The 19,478-nt window shown below is 43.3% G+C and overlaps 1 protein-coding gene across 3 annotated transcripts in view; it reads left to right on the top strand.

The window, feature by feature from the left end:
• THAP1 (THAP domain containing 1) overlaps positions 1-19,478 on the top strand; it is a 119,283-nt gene that overhangs the window by 84,496 nt on the left and 15,309 nt on the right. The gene's annotated exons all lie outside the window — the stretch shown is intronic.

Genomic DNA, 19,478 nt, shown 5'->3' with positions numbered 1-19,478 from the left:
CTCCGTTTCATACCACAATCCTGGTCTCACCGATGACGCCATCTGATGACGCCACCGAGGAGCTGCTTGCACAGTGACCTGAGGGCACCGCACTTCGCACCGCCTCACATCTCTGCCATGGTATCCCTGCCTATGTCACTGCACGCCGCCATCGATGCCCCTTCCGGCACCGTGTCCTGAGGACACCACTTGTAAGTTAAACAATGCACTGCCCTGTCCCACATCACAGCCTTAGTCCACTGACGCCGGCATCATTGACTCCAGATCATCTACCAACTACAGCGCTTCAGCAACGATGATGCCACTGTTTGCACCGTGAGCTGCTATCACCGCAATGAGCACCATCCCACTTTGCACCACAGCCCTGGTCTCAATGACACTGCTGTACGCTGTCGCAGAGCCACTGCCTGCCCCGCAACCTGAGGGCACCGCACGCCGCACTGCTCCACTTCACAACACAGCCCAACGCCTGCTGACACTGGCGCTCCTAACTTCAACCTCACGGAGTTGGATCTGCAACACGTGTGACTTCAAGGGCCCAACAACTCCTGCTCCAACCTCCAGGACTGACGCAGACGACGATGCCACTTCGGAGCTCATCGCGAGTTCCATGACACTTTGCATTTCCAAGGTACTTTTTGTCGGTTATCCCCACACCATAGCTTGTCTGTGGCAGGCCTGAACTGTTGGATTTGTTGTTCATAACACTGTGATAGCCCCGGACGGAGCTATCAACTTTAAGGAACTCTATTTTTTGTTTTTCCTCACAAAATTCAGATTTTGATTACAGTAGGTTGGATTTTTATAGTTTTGGTCTGGTTTTACACCGATAAATATTGACTTTTTTTCTAAAACTGGTGAGGTGTCATTTTGTCGTGTTTTCACTGTATTACTGTGTGTTATGTGCAAATGCTTTACACAGTGCCTCTGAGATAAGTCAGAAGGCTTGTGCCAAGCTACCCTGGGAGTGAGCAGAGGTTATTTTAGAAGTGTAATCCCACCTTACCCTCACTAGAGGGAATGGTCCCTATTTGGATAGGGTACAACGCTGCCAACCAGAGAACACCATTTCTAACAAGACTTGGTTACTAAATTTATTAATGTACATATCTTCTATTCTCAGCTTAACAAATCTGTAAGACTGTGGTACCATTGGTAGCACCTTATAAAATACACATCGGCAAAGCCAATAGGTCTGCCATATTTTAGGTTCTGCACTTAACCAGTGTAATGCAGGCATTTACGCTAATAGACCTAGTACCGTCTGTCTGTTTACCCCCGTGGTGCATGGACTTAGGAATGTCGGTGACCGCACATAGCGTGCAATAATGGGCTTAGTAATAAACATCAGTGGCCCCACTGAGCGCGTAAATCATAGAGCTAGTAACACAAGTTTTGTGGTACTAGAATACTTTTGGTTTGTTTTGCTTGTGATATGTTTCGAGAATCCTCCTCTAACACATCTTCATCTTACGCACGCACCTTTACCACCCTGCCTAAATTGCACCATTTATTCCCTTTTATCCTGACAGCATTACCCTTAACAGCATCAATCATGGCCGGTTTTCGGAATGTAGGTGATCCTTTTTGTATGTTACTTGACTCTTGAATGCGCAGTTTTGTCACCTTGTTTATCATCAAAATACTGTTTCATTTTCGGTTGTGAAACCTCCACCTTTTGACGGATTTCTCTATCCATATTAATTTCATGTTCTGAACAAGCTTTGCACTCCTTCAACCAAAGTAGACCTGTCATTCATGCTGGTAACCAAACTCTCAACACTTCAAATGGGGTCTTTTCCGTTACACTGTTAGGACTAGTTCGATATGAGAACAACATACCATCCACCGTTTTACATATGTCTATTTTGTTCCTTGTCGCCCACTGTATGCACTCCACTAATGTATGGTTAATTTTTTCCACTAAACCGTTGGCTTGTGGATTATATAAAGCGACCCCCCTCCCCTTTTGCACAATACAACATTTTGTAGGAAAATCGGTTATTTCCTTTGAAATAAACGTAACCTCATTATCTGATACTAACTCTTTTGGTAAACCTTCTCTGAGAGATTTTCTGGAGAAACGTTAAAACAGATTTGGAGTTAGGTTCATAAATAAATTGCACCTCCCACCACTTGCTGTAATAGTCAACAGCAACTAAAGCGTATCCTAAATTAGGAGGTAGTGCTCTAAATGAACCAGTAAAATCTTTGGCCAATTTTGACCACAGTTCTTCTGGCAATGCTACAGACAGCAATGGTGGTGTTTCAGTTTTGAGCGACTTATCGCTAGTCGAACATATAATCACTCCTTTAGTTATTTCTGCATCCATGCCAGGCCACCAAAATGTTGATCGTATTTTCCTATTGGTGATTGTTTGCCCTAGATGTCCTTCATATCCAGCTCGAATAATTTTCTTACACAACAATCTTGGAGGAACAAATGTATCTCTCCTCATCACAATGTTTCCCTTCTCTAGAGTCAAATCAGCTGCCACTTTCACATAACACTGACATACAGGAGGAAGAGAGTTCTCTTTGGACCAGCCTTCCCTGATGTATTTCTGAACCAAGTTCAACTCTTCATCCTCTTCTGTGCATTAAACCATTAATTTTCATCAAAGCCTTTCTCCTCGCACACCTCAATTGCAGCTATAAGTCATTCCCCATCCTCTTTGTTCACACCACATATACTCACATTGTCCAGTGATTGGGGTGAATGTGACAGATAATCCGTTCTTATGGTTTTTTTCCCCCTGCAATAGGCTTGATTTCAAAATAGTATTGTAACCGATTTGAACTTAATCTTGCACTTCTAGGTGTGTAATCTTTAATAATATCACCACTCGGAATGTTCACCAAAGGTTTATGGTCAGTCAACATGGTAAACCTTCTTCCCCATATAAAACACCTAAAACATTTCCACTGCCCAGCAACGTGCCAACAATTCCTTTTCTCTCACAGAAAACATTTTCTCATTGTCACGTAACACTCTGGATGCAAAACCAATTGTCCTTTCTCTCTCTTCGGTGTACTGCGAAAGATTTCCCCCTAACCCACTATTACTGGCATCCACAGTAATTAAACACTGACAGTCTGGGTTAAAAAGAGCCAGCACCCACGAAGAAGCCATCTCTGCAATAAGTGTTTTAAAATCTGCTTTGTGCCTCTCATTACATTCAAAATTTTGTTTTTCTTTAATATATTTTACATTTTCCTTCTTGCTCAAAATCTTTTATAAACATAGCGTGAAATTCACATACACCAAGAAAAGAGGACACTTGTTTTTTACTGTAAGAAATGGGTGCGTTCTTGATCACATTGACGAAACCTGGCCATGGGTCCATCCCCTCTGATATGACATGCCCTAAACATTCGATGCTTGTTTGATGTTTGCCACTATTCCTGCCAGCACAAGTCTCTTTAAAACCCTTTGTAATATTTCTTCATGTTCCTGTTCTTTTTTTCCCTGCAACCAAAATATCGTCGTGAAACGTAACAACACCTCTCACACCCTCCAAAACTGATTCCATTATGCACTGAAATACTGATGTAGCTGAAGCCAGCCCAAACGGCATTCTTTTAAAATGGAATGTATCCACAGGTGATACAAAAGCAGTCAAATATCTGTATGATGGTTCTAATACTACCTGGTGGTACGCAAATGATAAATCAATTTGACTGAAAACCTTTGAACCTGTGCATGACAATGGATGCGAATCCACCAAAATGACCCTATTCAGTCTTCTCAAAACAATTCGTAATTCCCCTCCCTTTTTTTTTTTTTTTTTTTTTTTTAGCAATAACCAGTGGAGACAGACACAATGAAGACTACTGGTTCTACTATACCCTCCATATTTTCTTCAGTATCTCAGCCAACTCTTCCCTAATGCTGAAAGGGGCATTCCTCATCTTGTTTGTTACAGGAATCACTCCATTTTGTACCTAGATTTTGTATTTGAAACCCCTGATTTTTCCTAATCCTCCCTTGAAAACCCCCTTCATTTTGTCACACCACTTGCTATTTACTGTTTGATCATCATACTGTGAACGCTACTGGTCATCTCTCTGATTTTCTTCACTTACTAATGATGCTTGTACTTTTTTCCCATGTATGAGTGTCATCCTGAACACCCCTTGATATTTTCCTAATATATTCAATCCTTTCTTAGCTATGCATACCTTTCCAGTGATGGTTTTCCCTTTGAATAGCAAGGTAGTCTCAAAATACCCCTTCACAGCTACCCTTTTACCTTCATAGGATACTGGACATCTATCTGGGAGATTAAGTTCCTTCTTACCCCAGGTTTTTACATAAAGCTCTTCAGTAAGTATTGTCATTTTAGCCCCAGAGTCCACCAGCAAATTAAGATTTTACCATCAACCCATATTTCAGTGTATGAATCCACACTTATTATTCTTCGTCCTCAGCTATCACAAGAACTAAATCTCTTGTTTTTTCCACCACTTTAACCCACTCGTTGTCATCCTTATTTTCCCTTCCATCAGTAATAACATTGACTATATTTTTTTGCACTGTCATACTTTCAAAAAATGTCCAATCTTGCCACAATTTGTGCATGTAACATTTCTATTAGGACGCGATCGACCACTGGGCATTTGACTAGGGTAGTCACATCTAAAGCAAATTTTTTTTGTTTGAAAAAACTGCTTTTGTCTCTTGTTTCCTGCTTCCTTTTCTGGAAATCCATTTTTGATGCGTTCTGAATTTTATTCAAACTCTCTGCGACCACATGTACACATGCATTTTCTGTAGTGAGTAACTCTTGACTCTTTGTATGATATTTCTATGGTTTTCACAATGTCAATGGTCTCCATCAGCTACGGGTTCTCTAGTTTCAATAATTTTTCCTCACCCTTTTTGTCCGAACACCTGACCACAATCTGATCTCTGATAAGTTGTTAGTGAATTCCTTGAATTCACAGTCGGCAGCTAATATACATTACTCTGCAACGTAAGTACCACTTGACTCCTCCTGGCGCTGCTCGCGTCTGAAATACTTATGTCTATTTACTATTAGACTTGGTTGAGTATTGAACTGCTTATCCACAATTACTATCTGTTGATATTCATCCAATTCTTCTTCATCGTCGTCTGTTTCTTGTATATGAGGTAAGTGTTCAAAAATAGCCTGGCCTTCAAAGCCAAAATTGTTCTCTACCACAAATCTTCTCCGTCCAGAATACCACCTGTTGCGCCCTATAGCACCCAAATACTTTGTAAATGCTCTGTACCAAGTTTCCCACTTGATAGGGGATTCACCAGGCATTTGTAGAGATGGTGGGGGTGCATTTACGTTTTGAATGCTGTCTGTCAGTTTCCCTACAAAATGTGTGCAGCAAAAAAACATCGCAAAATAATAAAGATCTGAGCACTAAATGTATGTGTCAATGGGCTCTCTCTAAATTCAACAGGCAAAGTTTTTTTTGCATATTTTGGTCATCTGTAATATCTTTCAACAGTGTGTGTGTCACTGTGTGTAGTACCACTTTGGCACTGTATTTAACATACTTGAATGTCACCCACTGAACATCAAAACAATGATCTGCAATATAATGCTCTGCTTGGGTTGTTTTCTAAAGTGTGCGTATCACTGTGAGCTTTTGCTCTACATTCGACAGTGTTGATGGCACACATGTGTTACATCAAGTGTGTGTGTCACTGCTGGTTTAAAAAAATGTATTGCTATATGTGACACACTTGCTCCCTAATAGAGAGCGTGTCGCTGTTATTTCTCATTTCCAAATGGTGTTCGGTTTTGGCTTCCAACTACGTTCTTACTCAGCTCCAGTTCCCTTTGTTGTTTAATGCCAATGCGCTGATGTAGCTGGCTGTGTGCACGCAGACCATAATGTGGTAGGACTCACCAGCACACTCAGCAGTTCACGCCCAAACAGGATCGAGGACTGGTGACTGTAAGGTCTGCTTCAGTCATCTCCAAATTGTTGTGGGGGTCTCCCCAATAATCACAGGTATACAATGGGTTTTAGCGACAGCGTAATTTTGTTCCAGTTTCTTACAACAGCACCAGGCAGCAACTGCCACCCAGCACCAACTCCACATTCCATACAGAATGTAGAACATCCTTACGCCAACACTCTATATAGTCCATTACATCACTACAAAGTGTCAGTGGCCTGATACAGAGCATGCTTCAGGATACCTAGGAAATAGATACTCTTAGTTCATCTGGCTCTTTTAGGCTTCTTTTGTGTTTGTTGGGGGAGCATTTCGTGGGGGGGGGAGCATTTCGTGGATACCAAGCCACACACCAGCACGTACCTGGGGCACCTGGAGTCCCGTTGTCACGCCAGGATCACCGACGCTGCTTGGCGCCCTACCAGCGACCTCACATCCACGGCGGCAGGGCTGCACTACATCCCCCAGCCTGCTCAGCGGCGCTGGGGCACTTCCGCCCGCCGTCGCGCCCGGAGGCGCTTAAAGCTACGAGGCTCCCTCGGTGGAGCGGGGGAGCATTTCGTGGATACCAAGCCACACACCAGCACGTACCTGGGGCACCTGGAGTCCCGTTGTCACGCCAGGATCACCGACGCTGCTTGGCGCCCTACCAGCGACCTCACATCCACGGCGGCAGGGCTGCACTACATCCCCCAGCCTGCTCAGCGGCGCTGGGGCACTTCCGCCCGCCGTCGCGCCCGGAGGCGCTTAAAGCTACGAGGCTCCCTCGGTGGAGCGGGGGAGCATTTCGTGGATACCAAGCCACACACCAGCACGTACCTGGGGCACCTGGAGTCCCGTTGTCACGCCAGGATCACCGACGCTGCTTGGCGCCCTACCAGCGACCTCACATCCACGGCGGCAGGGCTGCACTACATCCCCCAGCCTGCTCAGCGGCGCTGGGGCACTTCCGCCCGCCGTCGCGCCCGGAGGCGCTTAAAGCTACGAGGCTCCCTCGGTGGAGCGGGGGAGCATTTCGTGGATACCAAGCCACACACCAGCACGTACCTGGGGCACCTGGAGTCCCGTTGTCACGCCAGGATCACCGACGCTGCTTGGCGCCCTACCAGCGACCTCACATCCACGGCGGCAGGGCTGCACTACATCCCCCAGCCTGCTCAGCGGCGCTGGGGCACTTCCGCCCGCCGTCGCGCCCGGAGGCGCTTAAAGCTACGAGGCTCACCCCGCGTCGCGGGACGCGCGCGGATGGCGCCGGGAGAAGCCCGGGACAAGGGCGGGCCGTCTGAGGCCGTCAGAGGCAGGAGGAGGCTGGGCTGGGCCAGAGACCCTGTGAGTATCAAATTGTGCTTTATTATTTATCCGGAGCAGCGTCGGATAAGGCTGTGGGACTGTGCAGGCTTATACCTTGATAAACTGGTCATTTGATTCCTGGAGACACCTAGGCATAGTCAAAGCTGAAAATCAACTCCGTTTAATCTACTATAATGTCAGGCACAAAGAAAGACAAGGTGGTTACGGGGGCAGGCTCCATGAACAATTTCCTTGTCAAAATGGTGAATAAAATCAATGATGACAGAAGGGCTTCTTTGGGCAAAGTAGCTTCTCTAGACTATGACCTCCCTTCAGAAAGAGCAACTACGCCGGAGGCACCTCTAGAGGGCGAAAATAGCACTGACCGTGTGTTAGGAGAACAAAACGCATGTAATCCAGCTAGCGTAGTAGTAGGTTCGATCCACCAGGCCCCTGATACCATTATGTTTGATTCTATAATGCTTGATAAATTATCCTCTGACTCCGAGGAAGAGGTAGAGGTAACGGAAGGAAGTAAAAGAGAGAGACCTGTTAGAACCTGTAGAAAGCAGCAAAGTAAGAGGGGGGGTAAGATCACCCACAGGAGAAGAGGGGACACTCACTTGCCTGATAGTCACATCTCCCCTAAAGCCAAATCGAACGCAGAGAGTAAAAAGGAAACTAGCATCACCCTGAGCCCTGAGCAGTTTGGTTTGCTAATCAAAACCATAGAGGCCACTTTTGACCTAAAACTTAAGGATACCATTGACTGCCTTGCAGCCAAATTGGACACCGCGAATGCGGAGTTAAAAAGACTAGGAGGTTTATTGGACCAACAGTTGGCCAACCTATCTAAGGCTAACCCCCCACTCCCTTCAACTAGAGCAGTGAGCTCTGAGGTTGTTGGGAAAGATGCTTCAAAAGCCCCCAATTCACCTCCTTTGATCCCTCAGGTCAATTGCATGGTTAACAACCTTACTGTCCCCCCAGCCACCTGTCCCCTTCCAGTAGACTCGGATGTAGACCCGGCTAGGAGCCATCAGAGATCAGGTCTCTTATATAACACGAATGCCATACAAAGTAGGCGCAATAATTTTATTAATCTGCCCCCGGATTGCGCCCCCTATGTCGTCGTGTTAGCCAATGTTCCGGTGCATACCCCAGGCTCTTCCGAGCCACAAGAGGAAGTGCATGATTCCCTCAAAAACAAAGTGGTGGCTTGGCTGAGTGCTAAATGTGGTTTCCCTACTAAATTTGCTGGAGACATTATCACGACTAGGAGAGTGAATTGGATTGGTCCCTCGAGGAAAACTTGTAGAGGGGATTGTGTGGTCGTGAACTTTAAATACCCACAACATGTGGCCACAGTCCTCCTACGGGCAGCATCTCTGATGGAGGACAGCAATGGTATTCAAGTGCGCCCGTTAGGGTATTTCTACAATCATGTCAATTTAGCCTCCCTGCCCAGACAAAGACTAAGTCCATTTACCCCGGTGGGGCCCAGATCGGTTCCTCAAAGTTTGTTTCAGGGACGCGATAACCTCTTTACCTTTGGTCCCCCTATTACAACTCACAACAGATTCGATGCTCTCTCAGGTCTCGATCTTTGCGATTGACGGGGTGACGGAGAGGGTACAGTGGACGATGTCATAGTGGATTCAACACCAACGGTTCATGTACCTTCTTCTGCTGTGGATGATAACAGTTTACCAGAGATCACAATTGATAAAGGGGACACGGTCAGACTGTTATCCTGGAACATTGCTGGTTTGCGGTCTAAGAAGGGAGACCCAAACTGGGAAAATTTTGTAAAGCGCCACGATATCATTGCCATTCAAGAGACTTGGGATATGGAGTGTGATTACTGGTTGGACGGTTTTACATCTTATTTTGTACCTGCTTTGCCTTCCCCCGCCGGCCGGAACAAAGGAGGTCTTTTGACGCTGGTATCGGTGAACATCAAGGGCAAAATCACCCCGATAGACTGTGCCTCTCATAGTTTCCTCGTATTGGAGATAATAGAGGATGGTTGTAAATTGCTTCTTGTTAACTGCTATAATGCACCGAACGGTCACCCAGAAACTGTGCATTTTACATGGTTATCAGACTTTTTAAGTCTTTACAGAGACAAACAATCCACTTTGTGTCGATTTATTTTAATGGGCGATTTTAATGTTCATTTGTGCTCACATTGTGCCCTAGTGGATGAAGATGGGCCAGATAGCGTGTCCCCCCCCTCACCTAGAACATACACAGAAGGGTTTGGTGCTCGAAAATGTATTACGGGAAAATGAGCTGTATGAACCAGAATTCCACGATAAAAGTACACGGGTTGCCACTTATACGGGAAGGGCCAGTGATTCGATAATTGATTTTATTTTTGTTTCAAGAGGTTTTTTGAATTATGTGATTTCATACAATGCAATTGCTATGCCTATGAGTGACCATAATCCTGTGGGGTTGGAGCTAGTGAATAGCTCCTTCTTGTTAAAAACAGCTGTCTTCCATCGGTCTATATTGCCTGTAAAGGATAAGGATCAGGGGAGAAGAATTAAATGGGAGATGGTTGTACCGGACAACTTTTTCTTAACTCTATCCTCCTCAGTTTCTGAAGAGCTAAATGTGTGTGCCAACCCGTTAACTGAGAGCAAGGAGGTTATATCTTCCTTTGAAGGTATTTGCCGGTTTGTGTCCATTTGCCTCACAGCTAAAGGTCAGGGGGGCAAACATAAATCGGTGAAAGGCTGGTTTGACAAAAATTGTAGCAAAGCACACTACCGCCTTAAGAAAGCCCTCAATACTCGCCCAAGGGACAAAGCGTTAGTGGCGCAACTAAGAAAGGATTTCACCACGGCCACTAATTTGCGTAAAAATGAACTAAAGAGTAAAGCCTGGGAAGATTTAATGGATAAAGCCACCCTAAAAAACAGCGCTAAGTTTTGGTCAATTATTAACACCCCCTTACTTTCAGGCGACCAAAACTCAGTGCTGGAACTAAACATATCAGAGGAGGACTGGCTTCGGCATTTTGAAAAAATTTATGATAGTAATAGGGAGTTGGAACCTTTCACAATCCCCACTATTGAGATCCCCCTGGAGCCTGTGAGATTTGATACAATTGAGGTACTTAGAGCTATAGAGGAGACAGCAGGACGCAAGGCCCCGGGCCCCGATGGAGTGCCAGCGGATATGTTCAGGGCAAATCCGCTGTTCTGGGCCAATATTTTAACAAAAGTTTTTAATGCCTCTGCCGCTGTGGGATTCCCCCAGACCTGGTCTTTAGCTACAATTGTGCCAATATTTAAAAAAGGGCAGAGAGGAGACCCAAAATGCTACAGACCAATATCGTTGCTGGACTCCTCGGTAAAAATCCTAGGAAAGGTTGTCCTAGCGAGAATATCGGCGTGGGCCAAGGGGAACAACATCCTGTCCGAGGCACAATTCGGATTTAGGTCAGGGAGGAGTACAGAGGATCAATGCCTCAATCTCCACCTCATAATTTCTAAATATACCAGAGCAAAAGGGGGAAGTATATTCATTGGCTTCATGGACCTGTCCACAGCCTTTGATCTTGTTAATAGATCTAAGCTGTGGGCAATGCTCCTGAAGATGGGCCTCGATAGTTCCTTGGTACACTTTCTGGCGGAGCTCCATAAAGACCTGAGGGCCCGCATCAGAATGACCACTGACGGAAAGTGTACCGAGAGTTTTAGATCAACTAGAGGGGTCCGTCAGGGATGTATACTGGCGCCAATGTTGTTCACGCTATACGTGAACTCTTTGGAGGATGACCTAACGGCTGCCTCAAAGGATATCCCGAGCATGGGGGTGCACCAATTCCGGTGCTCCTCTATGCCGATGATGCGGTGCTAATAGCCAGGACCCCAGTTGCCCTGCAAAAGTTACTCGACTCCTTCGGCAACTTTATGTCCAGTCTTGACCTGGTGGTTAACAAGAACAAATCACACACTATGTCAGTAGGATGTGGTAAACTTAAAGAAAAAACCTTTTTTTGCGATGGAGAGGTGATTACAAGTGTGAAAGTTTTTACATACTTGGGAGTGATTTTTGACCAAAGGGGAACTTGGACACCGCAGTTAACATCTAAAGCGAATGTGGTGAGAAGCTCATATTCTGCAATCCTGGGGTTTACCAAGAGATTGGGGGGGAAACCAATCGAGGCTGTCCTGGCCGTTTACAAAGCCAAGACAGCCGCGATCGCTAGATACGGGGCTGCAGTCTGGGGTTATGTTAATTCTAAATGCATTCAGACAGAGGAAAACAAATTTCTTCGTTCTCTGTTGGGACTACCCCAGTCAACTGCCACTCACTCTTTACATCTTGAGCTGGGTTTGGGTTACATTCTAGATATAATCAATCTAGCTCCACTCTTGATGTGGATCAAGCTCTGGCTTAACCCGAACCTCAGCCTTAATCACAGGATAATCAAAGACTGTCTTATATTAGATCACAGGAGGGATATTCAGTGGCTGTCATATATTGAATCTATGGCCGCACAATTGGGACGCCCTGAAATCTTTAATAGTCCAGAATCCCTGTGCAAAGCTGATTTGCTGTGGGTGAAGACCAATTTCATTAGATTACGAATGGCCGAGCGTGAAGCGGATGAGTTATGTAAACCCTCTGTGAGGGCTCATGTATTGATAACCCCATCTTTTGAGTTGGCTCCTTATTTGTCAGTGGTCACTAATTCTTTTCATAGGTGGCTACTGTCCAAATTCCGTTTTAACCAAATTTATATGGTTCTGCGGGACGAGAAAGACTGGTGTAAGCTCGAGGAATCGTCCCCATGCAAATGCGATGGTTCCTCCACTCAGGATAATGCCCATTTTCTGTTCTTCTGTTCTTTTTATCACGAACCTCGTACCCGATATTTAAAATCAATTCTGAAGGAGCTGGGTTTTACGCAGTACAAGCCTGCGTTGTTATATTTACAGATGATGCATTCCCCTGTAATTATGTATTGCACTGCTAGCTTTTTGGCTGCATCTGTTAGACGTAAGAGATCAAGGTTAAGATTGGAATCACAGATGAGGACAGATACTTGAATTCATGTCTATTGTAGTGTTGAGTGCAAACTGTAATGAATTTTGTGTAAATAATGCCTTTTTAACTTGCTTTTAAAATCCACCTACTGTTTAATACTGTTTTAACCTGTTTCTTAAGATATATGAATGTATGATATTTGTTGTAGAATACTTTTATGATTTTAATTAATCGAATAAAGTGGACTTTGACTTGACTTACTTCAGTGACATAGTGCAGTTATCCAGTGTGAAGCAAGAGTGCATATATGTAGGAAAGTGCCCTTTTTTCATTGTTACCCCGACTTTTTGTCTGATAGCTGATGCACTTTAACTCAGTGTGCTCTGAGTCCCTGCCATTCAGGTTCCCAGGGTCTGTGTTCTTTCCCAAAACTGTACTGTTGTTTCCACAATTGGCACACCTTTGGCTCACGTGTAAGTCCCTTGTAAATAATACCAGTGACACCAAGGGCCTTGTGACCAGAGGGGTCTCTAAGGGCTGCAGCTGGAATTGTGCCCCCCTCAGAGACCTCCCTTCGATCTATAGTAATTTGCTGATGACGACTGCTACGGTAATGGTGTTGGCGGTCTACTTAATCCTATTCATCTCCATTGCTCTCAGCTGACCACAAGAGTAAATAATATTGCCGGTATCGACAGCGCGGAGAAGTGTGGCTCAATGATTAGAGCGGCAGGCCCTGATGCAGAGGTCTAGCCCGGGACCAGGGTTCAATTTCCCGCCTCGGCGGGTCGTGGGCTCAAAAATTCCACGGACCTGATAATTCTCGCCTCGGTGCCATTCCAATCATGGAGTCCCACTCTGCAACTCTGGGCAATAGCTTGCTTAATCTCCACAACGGCCCCCACAACGCTAAGGATGCCTGGCCTCCACCTTGGGGGTGCCCAGGAGTGGACACCTCACAGGGAAAGCCAGGAAGGGTTCCACAGCGGTATTCGTACAAGCGCCTTGAGACCCTTACGGGTGAGTAGTGCGCTATACAAGTATCAATTTACAATTTTTTACAGCTGCGGCGTAGATACTGAATACCGCACCTCTGCGGGTGCTCTCAGTCTCCACTGACTAACTTTGGGCGCAGTGACCTCTGCACCTAGCCGCCCCAGTGCCACTGGGGGTGCAGCACCTACCTTAAACTGAACCCTGTCCAGAGCTGGTCTAAACCTTCAAAGACTGGACGAGTAAGTCGGGTGCTTACCCGCTAATGCATAACCCTATTTTCCTTCTTTAAGAATGCACTGCATTCTATCTATTGCATACAACTGTCTTTTTCAAGTACTAATTGCTACTGTTTCTGATTGACAACACCAAAGTATTTCCAAAGTTGTTAAGTATTTCTACTGCATTGCAAAACAATTCAGACTGCATTTTGAAAAGTGTAACTACTTTGAAAACTGTTATTTACCTGCAACTGAATAATCCTTAGTTCTAGAAATAAAATAATCAAATAATAACTTTTTATACAAAACAATTGGATTCAGTCTTTGAGTGTGTGCTATCATTGCTTGCCTGAGTGTGTACAATAAATGCTTAACGCAGCCCTCTGATAAGCCTAACTGCTCGACCACAATACCACAAATTGAGCTTTTAGTATTATCTACTTAAGCCTCTGGGAAGCCATTGGGCTCTGTGCACACTATACCTTACTTTGGTATAGTATATACAGAGCCAGCTTCCTACAACAGACATAGATGGTCCCATGAAGTGCATGAATCAATGGGCCTATGAAGGAGCGTTAGTAATGTCACACAGGCTTGGAAAAGCATACTGAATCCTTGGGTATGGCATGTGCCAGGAACCCAGTTGATCAATCTGTGTGACACTAACGCCATGAGGAACTTCTCAGAAAAGAAAGAAGTGCTTAGAAAGGTAAGGGTAGTGGCCGCTGTACCCACCCAGTGTCCCCCTAAAAGGCAATGCTTTAGGTAAGTGCCAAGTTTGCTTAGTGGTTGCACTGGCTCTGTATGTGTTTGTGTGTGGCCGAGAGGAGGTATGATGTTAATAAATATTCATATTGTATCATTCACACACAGAGATACACACTCACACCTAGATATATCGACACGCATACACCAACACACACTCGCATACACCATTCTCAATAAAACATTGCACACTCACTGGTTCCGTTTTATACCTCTCATTTTGTCCCTTTACATGTTGTAACTGTACAAATAATAGTCACATGCTGAAATACTACACGTAAATGTGAAGACATTCACAAATATTAGAAATACTCACAAATACTCTTATATGTTCGAATGCTAGTGGGTCAAATCAGCCCTTGTCTTCCAAGCTAGTTGAACTGAAGCTAGTAAAGTGTATTTCTACCACTTAGCAATTTAGCACTACATGAAACTTCACTAGTTGCGTTTCATAATCTATACGAAGAGGTGCTAATTTACACGTTGGTGCTATCTGGCACCATATTACCCATACTCCTATAATGGAATTTCCTTATTTTGGGATTCTTTACACTTTTGAGGGAACTATAGTTTCTACAGTGTACAAATATACAAAGAAACGGATTTTTGCATGTGATCATTTTCTCCTCGCAATTGAGGTGTACAGCTTTTTAAAAAGAGTTTGTGTTATTACATGCTCACTGATATATTTATTTTTATGCTCTATCCACATCTATCAAGTGAACTAGAGTTCTCAAGTTCAGATTTTTCACCCATAGTCACCAAGTGTAAGGAACTAGCCTCAAGGACTCGGCCCCCGAGAGTAGAGGAAGATTTGGCCCAAGAATTCAGTAGAGGCTTTTCACAATGTCATGCACAAACGAGCACAGCCAGCCCCCCTCCTCACTTAGACCCAAGTAGGCACTGCTCCTTCTCCTACCTGATTGGGTGACGATAAAGTAATTGGAGGGATTATCCAGGGATTGATTGACGAGGCACACTTCCTTAGGAGCAGCTTCCTGGAGGCTTCAGTTGCGTCAAGGTTCTCCCAGTAGATGGGCCTGGCCACGGCTCAACAAACCACGAGGACAGGCCCCAACCCAGGCGCGGATGGGCCTGTCCTTGGCCCAGGTTTCGCCCAGGCGCGTCCCGCGCCACAGGCTCTTGCAGGTAGAAATAGGCGTAGGGCCCTCCCTCCTGAGCACAGCCTTCTGGGGTTAGAACTCCCCCTCTCTTCAGCAACCAACCAAGCAAGTAGCACGTCATGTTCACTAATTTCCTCTTCCCATTCAAGTTCCTTTTAACCGCAGAATATATGGTTCTCTTTGATCATTCAGTTGAACCTCTGCACTAATCCACTTCCTTAGTTGTGATTCGGTGATCTCCATGTTTGATTCCCACCATCTGTAAATTCTCTTTTTTTCTTGTCTAATCTATTACATGCTCTTGGTACAGATTGAACATTATCATGTGCCTCGCCTTAGGAAATTCTAGAACTCCTTAGGTATCTTCCTTAGCCACTGTTTACAAGTCTAACCATTTAGTGAGCACATCTGTCATTACTCTCAATTATCCAATGTGATCATACATTGACATAAGTGGAAGCACATCATTAATTGCTCCTTTTTACCGTTGGCATTTTTGGGCACGTAACCAAGCATAATACATTCTGAATGCTTTCTGTGTTTTGTTTGCACGTTCACACTTTGCACACTATCTCACAGTTTTCCTCACTTAAAGGTCTACACCTAGAAACCAATCTGCCTCTTGCAATATTGTTTTGATACACATGTGATCGATCATCGGGGGTGAAACAATATAAGCCTTGAACATATTGACTGTTATTTAGTCTCCTAAGTAAACCCTTAAATCCCAATAGGGTTTTTCATGGTTCGTTTAGCCATCCTTGGTCAACCACTCCATATATGTTCCTCGATTTTTAACAACACATTATCTTTTCATAGCTCTCTCTCTCAAGTGCTTCTTCCATGCTTCCACTCATTAATCACACATTACATTCCTTCTATGATTCTCTCGATGGGAATGGGAAACCTAGGCAAAAAACTGGCAGCTTAGGTTTTCACACTTGGAACATGTTAGTTTATGTGTATAATCTTTAGTTCACTTGCTATCCTTGCCAAAGCATGTGACATTCCTTCCATTATCGCAGTTTTAGTCAAAGGCTTGTAGTCACTTCTTCCCCTCATATAAAGTGCCTAAAATGTTTGATGCCCCATTCACAAGCGTCTCCCATCCAACAGAATGAGTAAATGATCGAAAGGCAAAATCAGTGATTTTGTTATTTTTTATATTTCCTTTATCTCCACTTGAGACATTGCTAACCTAATGCCCATCAAATTGGCATCTGTAGTTATTATAATTTTTGTTTTTGTACCAATCCCTTATAAAGGGAATGTGAGGCGCAAACAAAGGTCCACAGAAGCACCTGTCAGTTGGCATCCCAATTCAATGTGTTATTTTTCATCAAATTGATCTTCAGAATTTTTTTTCTGTAAATTAAATGACATACTTGTCCTGAAATTCTGAGAGGTCGGCAAATGGTCTTATATCATCCTTAATCCATGCACATGAGTCTTATTTAATTGCTTAAACAAGTTTATCCTCAGATTATAAGCTTCCTTTGCCCTAAGTGTGATACGTTGGAGCTAGACTACAGATTTACAGTTAGCAAATTCTACTGTCAATTCCTCTTTTTTGTAATATTTCTAATACTATCTCTAGTCTTGCATCACATTTTTTGCATTCTTCCAAAACAAAAATTTCATCCTTGAAATACATTATACGTTTGCCACCCTTAAGTGTGTTGTTCAACAACTGAGAGCGCATGTGTTTTCTTGCTTTCTTCCTTGTGTAATTCTTCCTGCGCTGCTCTGTTTTGTGCTGCTGCTTCTCATGTGTTTCTTCCTCACGCCTCATATTGCTCTCTCGTTTGTGTTACTCCTTCTCTGTCATGTGCTTCTTTTCCACCCATGTGGTTTATGTTTCTCCTCTCTTTGTAGGCTGCTTTTCCCCTTCTCCCCCCAAACCCAGGTTTTTTGTGCCCCTCCCCAGTCCCTGTAGCATCCTACCACCCACCCCTACCTTGCCCCCCTTCCCCTGCAGGGTTTTAAAAAAAAGAAATGTAAAAAAATGTTTGGGCGGGCCAGCAGTTATCACTTGCTGCCAGGTGCACCACTGGAACAATACTTTTTAAAATTCAATAAAACAAAGTCAATTAAGTCAATAAAAACAAAAGAAAATTGTTTCTGTACGTTCAGTCGGTCCGTGCATGTGTGACACCAACAGCAGCCATGTAATTTTGCCTTTTTATTTCTTTTTGCTGATGTAGCATTATCAAAAAGCGCTAAGTTAATAAGTCTCAAAAGTGAAACCTATTGATTTTGCCAGTCTATGGAACCCTACTTAACCACGGTTAAATCAACTTATCACCGCTTTCTTTTAACTCGTTTTAGATTGAATCTTTTGCACTGGCTTTTAGCAGAACTCACCGGGCAGCATAAGGTGGAAGACCAGGGGCCATGCTCATGTGATAACTTCTCGGTCCAAGATACAGTGCACTTTATATTGTTTTGTGATCATTACCAGACCCTAAGACAATGTTATATTTTACCGTTGACCAGAGGAAAGGGTTATTGGCAGGTAAAACCAGCCCTGATTCACCTTCCAAAGGTTTCAGTCCCCCAATATTTGCTTTAATGTGTAAAGTTTTGGTTGAGTGGTCTCAGAAGTAGGAGACCACGTGTGAGCAGCTGGAATAATTCAAAGGCCTTTTAAAATTGAATCCTTTTATAGTCTTTAAATATTGAAAATATGTATTTATGGTGAAATGTACTTTTTGACGTTTTTATGCATGTAATGTACTTATGCGGTTTTTATTTAACTGAATATTGATGATGGATTTTGCCTGTGCTTGTTTGTATTATTGTTATTGTTACTAACTTTTGCCACAGTTTTTTTTTAAACTTTTCGTTTGTGGCAGTTTTCAGATCTTTTGCACACCACAAGACAATCATGCCATGTTTACAGTTGGTATGATATCCTATAAGAATGCTTCTCTTTTTAAATGTCTTAACTTGTTTGATAAATCTTCCCAAAACTTTGCTGTCTTATTGCATTAGTTATATTAGTGAAGGATTGAAAGTTTGGCGGTGTTTGGTCAAGGGAGTGCAAACAAAAAATGGGGGTCCCAAAACACAATTGCACTCCAATGCATTTTACATACACTTTGGTATTCCACATAGAGGCAAAATGGCTGAACGGATTGTAATGAATATCACATCAACATAGATTAGACTATGTAGATGATTCCTTATGCTATTGTAAGCGATGTTATGAAGTGGGTATGAAGTTAAATTAGTTAACAACATAGTGATATCTGTGTAGCACAACAATACTAAAAGTAGCAAGGAAGCCCAGAAAATAAACTAGATTGCATATGTAAAGTTTCAGATTTACTACATGAACATCTGAAAGACCCATTTTTGGTCACTTACTAATGAAAACCTTTAAACAAATACATAATAAATATACTACATCATTATCTAAATAAGTTTTCTTTGCAAACTCTGGCTCACAAAATAAAACTGTGCTGAACAAGCCAAACAAAGCTCATTTTTCTTATGTACCCCTGTACAGCAAATGAAAAAGTGACCTGGCAGTGAGCTAGACAGACTACTATTTGGAGCACATGATTTTAGGGCGCTAGGGAGAAAAAAAATGTTGTCTTTTAAAACAACAGTAATGATACTCTTTCATTCACTTTGGGCTTCATAGATAGCACAATCCTACTAAATGTAGCAAGGAATCCCTAAAAATGAACAAGACTGCATATGTAAAGTTTAAGAATTACTACATGAACAACTAAAAGACACCTTTATGATCAAATGATTATGTAGCCCAATAAGCCAATTCATAACAAATTCAATAAATAAAAAGAAAGAAATCACATTAAATCGGATTGCCATTCTGTAGTTATGTTATCATTCTCATGGATAGGAATTCCTTGGATTTTCACTCCCTAATAACTTTCCACCTATTTGACGAACGACCACAAAACGTTCCAGATTTTCTGCATTTTGAGATTATAGAATTTTTTTTGAGTCGAAGTGCTAGAGGGATCCCAAAACACATTTTTCCACCAATGTATTGTCCATAGACTATTGTATTTGACATAGCATGAAAACAGATTTACATGAACTTTGACAGGATTAAACATTATAGTGCACAGGTAATGCTTTTTGGGTACTATAGTTAAGTAGAGT

The sequence above is a fragment of the Triturus cristatus genome, chromosome 2_1 (assembly GCF_964204655.1).
Source record: "Triturus cristatus chromosome 2_1, aTriCri1.1, whole genome shotgun sequence".
NCBI lineage: Eukaryota > Metazoa > Chordata > Amphibia > Caudata > Salamandridae > Triturus > Triturus cristatus.
The sequence above is the reverse complement of the archived record's forward strand: the minus strand, read 5'-3'. Positions and strand labels throughout refer to the sequence as shown.